This window comes from Rhinoderma darwinii, chromosome 8 (genome assembly GCF_050947455.1).
Source record: "Rhinoderma darwinii isolate aRhiDar2 chromosome 8, aRhiDar2.hap1, whole genome shotgun sequence".
Classification (NCBI taxonomy): domain Eukaryota; kingdom Metazoa; phylum Chordata; class Amphibia; order Anura; family Rhinodermatidae; genus Rhinoderma; species Rhinoderma darwinii.
The window spans coordinates 113846252-113858900 of NC_134694.1; the positions used below are offsets into that span (position 1 = coordinate 113846252).

General features: G+C 42.6%; 1 protein-coding gene across 1 annotated transcript in view; it reads left to right on the forward strand.

Annotated features, from left to right (window-relative positions):
• Positions 1-405: 405 nt before the first annotated feature.
• The window catches only part of TNXB (tenascin XB), a 62756-nt gene continuing 50512 nt past the window's right edge, over positions 406-12649 (forward strand). Inside the window, exon 1 of the mRNA XM_075836473.1 lies at positions 406-692. The gene's annotated coding sequence lies outside the window, so the exon portion shown is untranslated. The remainder of the gene's footprint in view (positions 693-12649) is intronic.

Here is a 12649-nt window from a genome sequence, read left to right on the forward strand (position 1 = left end):
CATTTCCTCTGGAGGCAGGGTAGATAAGGGGCTGCCAGACCTCTCCAGTGGTATCTATCTCAAGGGAAGCAATAGAATTGGGCAGGAAAGGTCCGAGCATGACATCTGGCATTGGGCGAGGGTCTGTCAATGTCTATGGTCCTCTTAATATATGTGAATACAGATAGATGTGAGAGACAAGGAGACAGGGGGAACAAGGGATTAACATGAGATTAACAGCCATGGGCCCGGAATGAGGACGTGTGAGGAGGGCGAAAAGATGGATGAAGAGAGAGAAGGATGAACATGATGGTGGTGGTGGACTGGGGAGAGAAGGAGCAGAAGGGGGAGAGGGAAGGAGCACAGAGAAGCCTGAAAGACGCATTGATGTCATTACAGATGTGATCAGGACTTTAACCATGACATCAGAACTTGGACGTATCTCTCCCTCCCTTCTCCCGTTCTCACTCTCTCCATCCGTCAGTCATTGTGCAGCTACCCAGAACACAGGGAGTCAGAGAGCAGCAATTCACATCCACACACGGGGCCGGAGAGAGACATCACAGAAACATCTGGCAGAGGAACTCATGAGAAGGAAGGACGGGCAGAGGTCACAGGTAGAAGGGTGACCAGTCCAGAGTGCCCCCCGAGGTGCCCCTGACTGAATTGGAATTATATTCACCCAACACAGAGAAACTTTTCCTGCTTAAAAGGTTAGTGATTCCATTACTTTCTCTGCTGTAAAACCTCCCATATCAGATTATATCATAGTATACATATCAGATTATATCATAGTATACATATCAGATTATATCATAGTGTACATATCAGATTATATCATACTATACATATCAGATTATATCACATTATACCATATAAAATTATGAATTTTACCACATTATATTATATCAAGTCATACAATATCAAATCATATCATATATCATAGTATACCATATCAGATTATATATTATACCACTTTATATTATATTATACTATACCATATGAGATTATTTATTATGCCACATTATATCATGTAATACCATATCAGAGTACAACATATTATATCATGTGATCCTATATCAGATTATATATTATGTCATATTATACTACAAAAGATTAGATATAATATACCGTATTATACCTTACAATACTATACATATATCATACTATATAATATCATATCATACCTTATTATATCCTATCAGATTATATCCTATCATATCATACAATACTATATAAGATTATGTCATATACCATATCATATAAATGATGTCATTTCATATTTTACCCCATTATAGCATGTCATACCATATATTATACAATTTCATGTCATATAATATTAAACCATACTATATCATATCATACCAATTATATCATATCATGTTGCCGGGATTGTGAGAACCCCTTTCATAAACTCACAAAATTATTTGGACTCGTAACAATTACAATTTTTCTGATAAAAAGAGAGAACTCAAATTCCTGCCGCCCTGCAGGTGCTGCTGTTTAAGGTAGTCTGTATTGGACCTCTCAAGCTGATGTTATCTACCAGTGGGCATAGCGATGGGTATAGTGAATTGATACAATACAGGCTGCCATACAAGGTGCCAGTATATTATATTTTATTATGATATTGCCTTGCCATGTATGATGTCATCATGAACGTGGCTCCCAACATCTTCACTTCATAAGTACTAGGAATATAATAATATAATGTATAAGATAATATGTGCTATGGAAATGGATGACATATCGGTGATAGCATGCTTCAGGTCTTTGTACTACAATGTGGGCACCTCGGGCACTGCTGTTAAGGGGCAGCGCATATATATGAGCCAGTTCAGGATGTGCAGAGTTAATGTTTGGTGCCTGAGGATATAATACAGCGCAGGGTGTTAAGGTTCAAATGTTCAGATGAAGTTTTCTGGAGTAGATGAAGCTGCAGAGCATTGCACCCACATGACGGGGAGATTGATGATGTAGTCATTGGAAATGTTGTAATTTTGGGGTTAACTATGATGAGCTATTTACTGTCCTGGGGACCCCGAGAATGTGACATTGTCATTATCCTTTACCCCAAGTGTCAGTGTATCCTGCACCCCAAGTGTCAGCGTTTCATTATCCTGTACCCCAAGTGTCAGTGTCATTATCCTCTACCCCAAGTGTCAGTGTATCATTGTCCTGTACCCCAAGTGTCAGCGTATCATTATCCTGTACACCAAGCGTCAGTGTGTCATTATCCTCTACCCCAAGTGTCAGTGTATTATTATCCTGTAGCCCAAGTGTCAGCGTATCATTATCCTGTACCCCAAGTGCCAGCGTATGATTATCCTGTACCCCAAGTGCCAGTGTATCATTATCCTGTACCCCAAGTGTCAGTGTGTCATTATCCTCTACCCCAAGTGTCAGTGTATTATTATCCTGTAGCCCAAGTGTCAGCGTATCATTATCCTGTACCCCAAGTGCCAGCGTATGATTATCCTGTACCCCAAGTGCCAGTGTATCATTATCCTGTACCCCAAGTGTCAGTGTGTCATTATCCTCTACCCCAAGTGTCAGTGTATTATTATCCTGTAGCCCAAGTGCCAGCGTATCATTATCCTGTACCCCAAGTGTCAGTGTATCATTATCCTGTACCCCAAGTGTCAGTGTGTCATTATCCTGTACCCCAAGTGTCAGTGTATTATTATCCTGTACCCCAAGTGCCAGCGTATCATTGTCCTGTACCCCGTGTCCGCGTGTCACGTTGTGTCTGGTGGACGCTGCTCGGAGGATATTATAGACTGGATGGAATTCTAGAAATGATAATGGCTGCTTGTATTGGATGGGGATTATCTTCTTGCTGGGAGCTGTCAGGTTCGTCTTATGTGACAGTTTAGGAATTAACCACTTTCCATGCTCCTGGATGTAAAGAGTGAGAATACTGATCCTGTCTGCACAGGCCTCACATCTCCATAATGGAACAACCATTGCGCTATACGTGACAATGTCTCTGCGATGTTATACACGTCCACACAGAACATGAGCCATTTCTAGATCTTCAAGAAAATATTCTTCCCAAAAATACCAAATCACCAATAAATATAAATCTGTTGTCCTCTTATGTGAAGACTTAAAACTCTATCCAACTATTTCTTAGTTGTATCATTTCCAGGGAAAGCTGGGTGACACTAATCTGACAGACAGTTCCTGCAGAGGTTCAGGTGACACGTCTGCCCTCTTACTGTATAATTAGACAGATTTGAGATCCATTCATCACAATATTTCCCTTTATACATAATTATTTTATTTCCACCATAGCCTGGAGGTCATTGTATAAATGGAATATAATTGACCACAGTATTATATTAGGGTGAGGACAGTAACGTCCTCCGCTTGGATGGGATTCCACAGATTCAGGAAGATATCCCGGGTCTAGTGAAGGGTCGCCAACCAAAAAGAACGTGGCATCATGCAAAGACTTTTATTGTCTAAAATAACCAACTTCTAGAGTAGTGAAAGGGTTAATACATACATCCTTAGTGGTGTAGGGTAGCTAAGGGGTCAATGCTAACATTCTTGATAGTCTAGTGTCTTTAAGAGGTCAACGTCAAAATTCCTGTTGTCTAAGGCAGTGAAGGGGTTATTATTCTCAGCATCCTGGTGGTATAGGGCATTAAAGGGTTTAGTTCCAACACCCCTGGTGGTTTTTGGCAGTAAAGGGGATAATGTCAGCATCCTTCGTGGTCTAGGACGGTTCAGGGGTTAATGTCAGCATCCCTGGTGGTCTAGGGCTGTAAATGGTTTAATGTCAGCATCCCTGGTCTATGGTGGTTCAGGGGTTAATGTCAGCATCCCTGGTGGTCTAGGGCTGTAAATGGGATAATGCCCACATCCCTGGTGGTCCAGGGCAGTAAAGGCATTAATGTCAGCATCCCTGGTCTAATGCGGTTCAGAGGTTAATGTCAGCATCCCTGGTGGTCTAGAGCAGTAAAGGGCTTAATGTTAGCATCCCTGGTGGTCTAGGGCAGTAAAGGGGTTAATATCAGCATCCCTGGTGGTCTAGGGCAGTTCGGGGGTCAATGTCAGCATCCCTGTTGGTCTAGGGCAGTAAAGGAGTTAATTTCAGCAACCCTGGTGGTCTAGGGCAGTTTGGGGGTTAATGTCAGCATCCCTGGTGGTCTAGGGCTGTAAATGGTTTAATGTCAGTCTCCCTGGTCTATGGCGATTCAGGGGTAAATGTCAGCATCCCTGGTGGTCTAGGGCGGTTCAGGGGTTAATGTCAGCATCCATGTTGGTCTAGGGCAGTAAAGGAGTTAATGTCAGCAACCCTGGTGGTCTAGGGCGGTTCAGTGGTAAATGTCAGCATCCCTGGTGGTCTAGGGCGGTTCAGGGTTTAATGTCAGCATCCATGTTGGTCTAGGGCAGTAAAGGAGTTAATGTCAGCGTCCTGGTGGTCTAGGGCAGTAAAGGGGTTAACGTCAGCATCCCTGGTCTACGGCGGTTCAGGGGTTAATGTCAGAATCCCTGGTGGCCTAGGGCAGTAAAGGGGTTAATGTCAGCATCCCTGGTCTGGGGCGGTTCAGGGGTTAATGTCAGCATCGCTTGTGGTCTAGAGCAGTAAAGGGGTTAATGTTAGCATCCCTGATGGTCTAGGGCAGTAAAGGGGTTAATGTCAACATCCCTGGTGGTCTAGGGCGGTTCAGGAGTTAATGTCAGCAACCCTGGTGGTCTAGGGCGGTTCAAGAGTTAATGTCAGCAACCCTGGTGGTCTAGGGCGGTTCAGGGGTTAATCCTCCTGGGTGTTTTTCGTGTTACCACATGGCGGCATATCATTATAATTGCGCAGTAATGTAATAACCGTATTTCGCGCTATTATACAATACTAGGACATGTATGGATCTACGCAGTCCTAACCATTGCATACATGGGGGGGGTGTCATGGTGCAGATTTGTACCGGGACCCAGGGGCTTCACTCTGCGCTTCTGCTTGTGTATAATCCCTGGTACGACATTATCTTAACCTCACACAATAATTTTTTGGACACGGGGCACACGTTATGTAACCAAAATATTTCACAGCCTGCCAACAAGAGTTAAAAGGAAATGGAATATTTTAGTACTAAGGTAAGAGGTGATCACTACTGAGCGGTAACGAGGAATCGTCATTTATTATATTACGGCTACATAGCGGGGGGCACAGCAGAACCATCTGTCTCACCTTATGGGATTCCTTCCTCTTAGTAAGGATTCTTTACAGTACAAGCAGTACACAGCTTTTGTTCTTTTGGCACACGGAAGTTATTTCTTGATGTTTCTCTAAGTAGCAACAGGATTTACAGACACATAACAGCGCAGCCTGTGCCTGTGGAGCGCTCGATACTCCAGCTGTATGATATAAAATAGGGATTGTGTATGCACCAGAGAACTATAACCGTGTCCGCTGCCTCCCATAGACGTAAGCCATATCATCATTATTATGTGGCACTGCGATATAGAGGGGACATGTTCAGGCCATGCAGACCAGTGCCCCCAGTCTGTGGCTCGTCTGCTGTTGCATATTCCCTTGGTTGCGAAATCTCTGTTGGGTCCTTATGATTGTTTTGGACAATTTAGTGTTGGTAAGCGGTGATTAAATCAATTCCCTTCACTGATTCGCTAATTTGTTGAATCACTGGCCAATAGATCACAAGCCGCAAATTGGTTTATTTAAAGTGGAGCTGTCGCCTCCCCTGACATCTGTTTTAGTAAATAATTATATTCCCCATGAAATAACAATTCTGGAGCATCTTTTCTTAGAACTCTACGTTATGCAGTTCCTCTGTTATTCCTCCTAAAAATGTATGAATAAATTGACAACTGGGTGTTACCACTTGGGGGTGTGTCCCTCCACAGACTGACAATGTCCAATCAGTGCTGACATAGAGACTGTGTAGGGACACACCCCTTTGACAAGAGAAATGGTCACACCCAGTTGTCAATTTATTAATGAATTTTTAGGAGGAATAACAGAGGAATGGCACAACGCAGAGTTCTAAGAAAATCTGTTCTAAAATTAATATTTCATAGGGAATACAAATATTTATCAAAATAAACATCTGGAGAGGTGACAGATCCTCTTTAAAGGGTTTGTCCCATGAAGTCAACTCCTGTCCATATGCCCTATTAAGCCTCATGCACACGACCGTGTGTGCCGTCCGAGTCCCGTCAGTGATCCGAGGAAAGATAGGACATGTTCTATCTTTCCACGGATCGGAGACTCGGACCATTTTTCACTGACCCGATTCACCGGCTAAAGTGAATCGGTCCGTGGAGACGATCGGGTGCCACTTGGATGCCGTCAAAAACGTTTCGAGTGGCACAACCGTCGTGTGCAAGAGACCTTAGGGTGTAAAAAAGTTCTCCCATTCTATGAGTCAAAATGGAGAGCTGCTCTATAAGAGCGGCTACCGCTCAGGAGGACCCGACACCTATAGATGGCCACTCATTTCAATGGTTGGCATGTAATTCTAATTTTCCCTGAAGATGGCGCTGCAAGGGAAATGAGTAGTCAACATGGCTTCCCCCAGCCAAAACAGCTGATCACTAGGGGTTAGAGATGCCAGCTAATCACCCTTCTGACTTCCATTTAAAAATGACTTGTCTTCAGGAGACAGCTCCTCTAATGTATCGGGGAAGGGAAAGGATGGGGGTTTCTATTGGTTCATCTCCAACATTGGGTAAGAAGAGAAAGTAAATATATATATAGCGCCACACCTATCCATAGGTTGTGTGTGGTATAGTAACTCAGCCCAATTCACTTTAATGAAACTGATCTGCAATACCAGACACAACCTGTGGATAGGTGTGGCGCTGTTTCGGGTAGAAAGCAGCCATGTTTTTATTTTTTTTGTACAAAATGCACAATGAATGTGATTGGAAAATGTGCAGTAACGTTATCATTAATGCAGAAGCTGTAAGGATCTTGACTTAATCAAAAAACGTAAAGACCAGATGTTCCGGTAAACCCAACTCTCTTCTTGCCCTTTTAATAGATTGACTTTGTATTTCCAGTAAAAGATAATTCCAGTACAGATATGTAGTGATATTCATATGGAATCTGGAATAAACCTGAAGAATGTTTAACCCCTTAAGGACGCAGCCTAGTTTGGGCCTTAAGGCTCAGAGCCCATTTTTGAAATCTGACATATTTCACTTTATGTGGTAATAACGTCGGAATGCTTAAACCTATGCAAGCGATTCCGAGATTGTTTTCTCGTGACACTTTGGGCTTCATGTTCGTGGTAAAATTTGGTCGATATATTCAGTCTTTATTTGAGAAAAATTGCAAAATTTAGAGAAAATTTAGAAAAAATAGCATTTTTCAGAATTTAAATGCATCTGCTTGTAAAACAGACGGATATACCACCCAAAATAGTTACTAGTTCACATTTCCCATATGTCTACTTTAGATTAGCATCGTTTTTAGAACATTATTTTATTTTTCTTGGACGTTACAAGGCTTAGAACATAAACAGCAATTTCTCATATTTTTAAGAAAATTTCAAAAGCCTTTTTTTTAAGGTACCTGTTCAGTTCTGAAGTGGCTTTGAGGGGCCTATGTATTAGAAACCCCCATAAAACCCCCCATTTTAAAAACTAGACCCCTCAAAGTATTCAAAACAGCATTTAGAAAGTTTTTTAACCCTTCAGGAATTTCACAGGAATTAAAGCAAAGTGGAGGTGAAATTTGCAAATTTCGTTTTTATTTCTGAATTTCAATTTTATTCTATTTTTTTTCTGTAACAAAGAAGGTTTTACCAGAGAAACACAACTAAATATGTATTGTCCAGATTCTTCAGTTTTTAGAAATGTCCCACATGTGGCTCTAGTGCGCTCGTGGAATAAAACACAAGCCCCAGAAGCAAAGAAGCACCTAGTGCATTTTGGTGCCTCTTTTTTATTAGAATATATTTTAGGCAGCATGCCAGGTTTGGAGAGGTGTTGAGGTGCCAAAACAGTAGGAATCCCCCAAAACTGACCCCATTTTGGAAACTGCACCCCTCAAGGAATTAATTTATGGTTATTGTTACCATTTTGACCCCGTAGTTTTTTCACAGCGCGTATTTGAATTGGGCTGTGAAATTAAAAGAATGACAATTTTTCCAATAAGATGTCATTTTTGATCAGAATTTCTTATTTTCACAGGGAACAAAATGCCCCATTTTGTTGCCCAATTTGTCCTGAGTGCGGCAATACCCCATTTGTGGTGATAAACTGCCGTTTGGGCCCATGGGAGGGCTCAGAAGGAAAGGAGCGCTATGTGTTTGTTGGAGTCCAGATTTTGCTGTATTGGTTTTCGGGTGCCATGTCGCATTTGCAGAGCCTCAGAGGTATCAAAGCAATGGAAACCCACCAAAAGTGACCCCATTTTGGAAACAAAACCCCTCAAGGAATTTATTTATGGGTGTTGTGACCATTTAGACCCCACAGTTTTTTCACAGAACTTATTTGAATTGGGCTGTGAATTTAAAAAGAAAAACTTTTTTCCAATAAGATGTAGTTTTGGCTCAAAACGTCTTATTTTCACAACGAATAAAATACCCCATTTTGTTGCCAAATTTGTCCTGAGTGCGGCAATACCCTATTTGTGGCCATAAACTGCCGTTTGGGCCCATGGGAGGTATTAGAAGGAAAGGAGTGCTATGTGTTCTTTGGAGCAGAGATTTTGCTGGATTGGTTTTCGGGTGCCATGTCGCATTTGCAGAGCCCCAAAGGTATCAAAGCAATGGAAACCCACCAGAAGTGACCCCATTTTGGAAACTACACCCCTCAAGGAATTCATTTATGGGTGTTGTGACCATTTAGACTCCACAGTTTTTTCACAGAATTTATTTGAATTGGGCTGTGAATTCAAAAAAATGAAATTTTTTCCAATAAGAGGTAGTTTTGGCTCAAAATTTCTTATTTTCACAAGGAATAAAATGCCCCAATTTGTTGCCCAATTTGTCCTGAGTGCGGCAATACCCCATTTGTGGTGATAAACTGCCGTTTGGGCCCATGGGAGGCCTCAGAAGGAAAGGAGCGCTATGTGTTCTTTGGAGCCCAGATTTTGCTGGATTGGTTTTCGGGTGCCATGTCGCATTTGCAGAGCCCCAAAGGTATCAAAGCAATGGAAACCCACCAGAATTCACCCCATTTTGGAAACTACACCCCTCAAAGAATTTATTTATGGGTGTTGTGACCATTTAGACCCCACAGTTTTTTCACAGAATTTATTTGAATTGGGCTGTGAATTCAAAAAAATGAAATTTTTTCCAATAAGAGGTAGTTTTGGCTCAAAATTTCTTATTTTCACAAGGAATAAAATGCCCCAATTTGTTGCCCAATTTGTCCTGAGTGCGGCAATACCCCATTTGTGGTGATAAACTGCCGTTTGGGCCCATGGGAGGGCTCAGAAGGAAAGGACCACCATGTGGCCTACTGGGAATTTTCTGGTGCTAAGTCGTGTGTGCAGAAGCCCCTGAGGTATCAGTACAGTTGAAACCCCCGAGAAGTGACCCCGTTTTAAAAACGACACCCCTTAAGGAATTCATCTAGAGGTGTAGTGAGCATTTTGACCCCACAGGTATTGTGTAAAAGATAATGCGCAGCAGATGGTGCAGAGTGAGATTTGCAATTTTCTATATATATGCCATGTCAGTGTCCGATATATTGTGCCCAGCATGTGCCACCGGAGACCTACACCCCATAAACTGTAATGTTGGCTCTCCCGGGTACGGCAATACCCTACATGTGGCTGTTATCAGCTGCCTGGGCACACAGCAGGGCTCAGAGGGGAAAGAGGAGGAGGGGTAAGCTGTGCGAAGTGGATCAGAGCGAGTAAAACTGGGGTAAATTAAAAATAAAGGGATGGATGATAAATTTGAAAACACTCTTTCATACAGAGCTCTGGTTTTTCGGGACACGCGTCACATTGATATATTGTGTCCTTCCTTATCCCCCTCTTATAGCAGACTCTGCACCTCTTTTGACTTTTTCCCTTCTTGCCAGTTTGGGGAACTTCTCCTAAAAAGTGTTGCCCTGGTACGATGCCTGTGGCCCCGCTTCCAGAAGTACTGTAAGGCTTCAGGACTTGATCTGACAAGTCCACCCCTCCCATGTACCTATTGTAGTCCAGGATGCAGTCTAGTTTGGGGGTCCCTGTATTGGTACCTCGTACAGGTACATGGGTACTGGTGTGGCATCTCCCTGGTCTTGTACTTGACACACAATATGTTGCTGCTAGATTGTGCCCTGCTCTCACCCCTTCTGAGGGTTTGCCCAAGCAGAGTCTTAGGGAGGCCTCTCAGGTTTCTTCTAGCAGTGCCGCATGCCGCAGGACTTCTGGAAGCGAGGCAGTTGAAGAGTGAGACGCTGGTATAAAAATTATCCAGGTAGAGGTGGTAACCCTGGTCCAGCAGTGGGTGCACCAAATCCCACACAATTTTTGTATTAACTCCCAGTAAGGGGGGGCATTCTGGGGGCTGAGAACTGGTGTCCTTCCCTTCATATATCCTAAATTTGTAGGTATACCCTGATGCACTCTCGCACAGCTTATACATCTTCACGCCATACCTTGCCCTCTTACCCGGCAGGTACTCGCGGAATTGAAGCCTCCCTTTCAAATGTACCAAGGACTCATCTATAGAAATACACTTCTCGGGGGTGAATGCTGGGAAAACCGGGCACTGAAACGGTCTAATAGGGGTCTCCGTTTATACAAACGGTCAAAACTGGGGTCATCTCGGGGTGGGCACGGCTCATTATCAGTATAATGTAAGAAGCGAAGTATTGCCTCATTTTTATTTTATTTTTTAGTTTCCAGCTCAGTTCTGAAGTTGCTTTGAGGGGCCCATATATTAGAAACCCCTATCAAACACCCCATTTCAGAAACTAGACCCCTCAAAGTATTCACAACAGCATTTAAAAAGTTTATTAACCCTTTAGGCGTTTCACAGGAATTTAGAGCAAAGTAGAGGTGACATTTAATTTATTTAATTTAATTTATTAGGCACCATGTCCGGTTTGAAGAGGTCTTGTGGTGCTAAAACAGTGGAAACCCCCCAAAAGTGACCCCTTTTTGGAAACTAGACCCCTTGCGGAATGCATTGTAGTTTTCATGGGGTGCATGCGACTTTTTGATCAGTTTTTATTCTATTTTTAGGTGGCGTGGTGACTAAAAAAACAGCAATTTTACTATTGTTTTTTATTCAATTTTTTTTACAGCGTTCACCGTGCGCTATAAATGACATATTCACTTTATTCTGCGGGGCGATACGATTACGGCGATACCAGATGTTTATAGTTTTATTTTATGTCTTATGGCGTTTGCACAATAAAATACATTTTGTAAAATATAATTAATTTTTTGTGTTACCTTATTCTAAGAGCCATAACTGTTTTATTTTACCATCAATAAAGCCGTGCGAGGACTTATTTTTTGCGTAACGAACTGTAGTTTCGATCAGTACAATTTTTAGGTACATGCGACTTTTTGATCTCTTTTTATTCCATTTTTTGGGAGGTGAAGTGACCAAACAATTGTGATTGTGGTACGGTTTATTATTATTTTCTCTTACGGCGTTCACCGTGCGGGATAAATAACGACATTGTTTTGTAGTTCAGGACGTTACGGACGCGGCGATACCAATTATGTATAGTTTATTTGTTTATTTATATATTTTTATTAATAATAAAGAACTGATAAGGGAAAAAGGGGGACTTTTACTTTTATTACTTTTAAATCTTTTATTTTCTTATTTTTACACAACTTTTTTTTACTTTTTCACACTTTTTTTACTTTGTCCCACTAGGGGACATGAGAGCAGGAGGCTCTGATCGCTATTCTAATACACTGCACTACATGCGTAGTGCAGTGTATTAGAGCTGTCAGCTGTTCGCTGACAGCAAGCATAGTGGGTCCTGATTTTGTCGGGACCCACTAGGCTTCCGTCGATGGCGTAGCCAGAGTCCATTGTTAGGATTCTGGTTGCCATAGTAGCCATTACGGCCCGCTATCGTGTAGCAGGCCGGCGATGGCAGCTTAACCCCTAAGAAGCCGCGATCGCTATTGAACGCGGCTTCTAAGGGGTTAATCGGCGGGGACCACCGCGATCGGTCCCTGCACACTAAGCTGTGATAGCCTGCTGTCGGAAACAGCAGGTATCACAGCTCAGACACGCGCCGGGGAAAGATGGCGCCGTGTTTACTCAGGTCAGTAATAGTACTGACCTGAGCGCGAACGTTCTACTTAGCAGGACGTACTATTACTGACCTGAGCGCGAAGGGGTTAAAGAGGAAACCCAAAACTCACGTAGTTGTAACTGTATGAGCCCATAATGAGGTTCCCATCAAACTGACAGCATCTGGAGGTACTAGACCTCATCATGGAGACGTTCTGGAGAACCTGAGAGGTTCATGTTTTTTCATGGAATTATTAATATTTATATAAACCAGTGTTAGCGACATTGTGTGATCCCGTGTACAGTCCCTGGCAGGGAGGCCATTCTGTGTTGTCTCTCTTGCCGCACTGATTCGGTGACCTTGTCGGAGCTTTCCCTGGGGTTAATTTAGATTGTTTGCAGGTTTTGTATGGATATTGTGCAGGAAATGGGAAACCATATGGATTTCATACAGCACGAAGGCTCTAATTGTGTGCAATCATCTCCCTCTT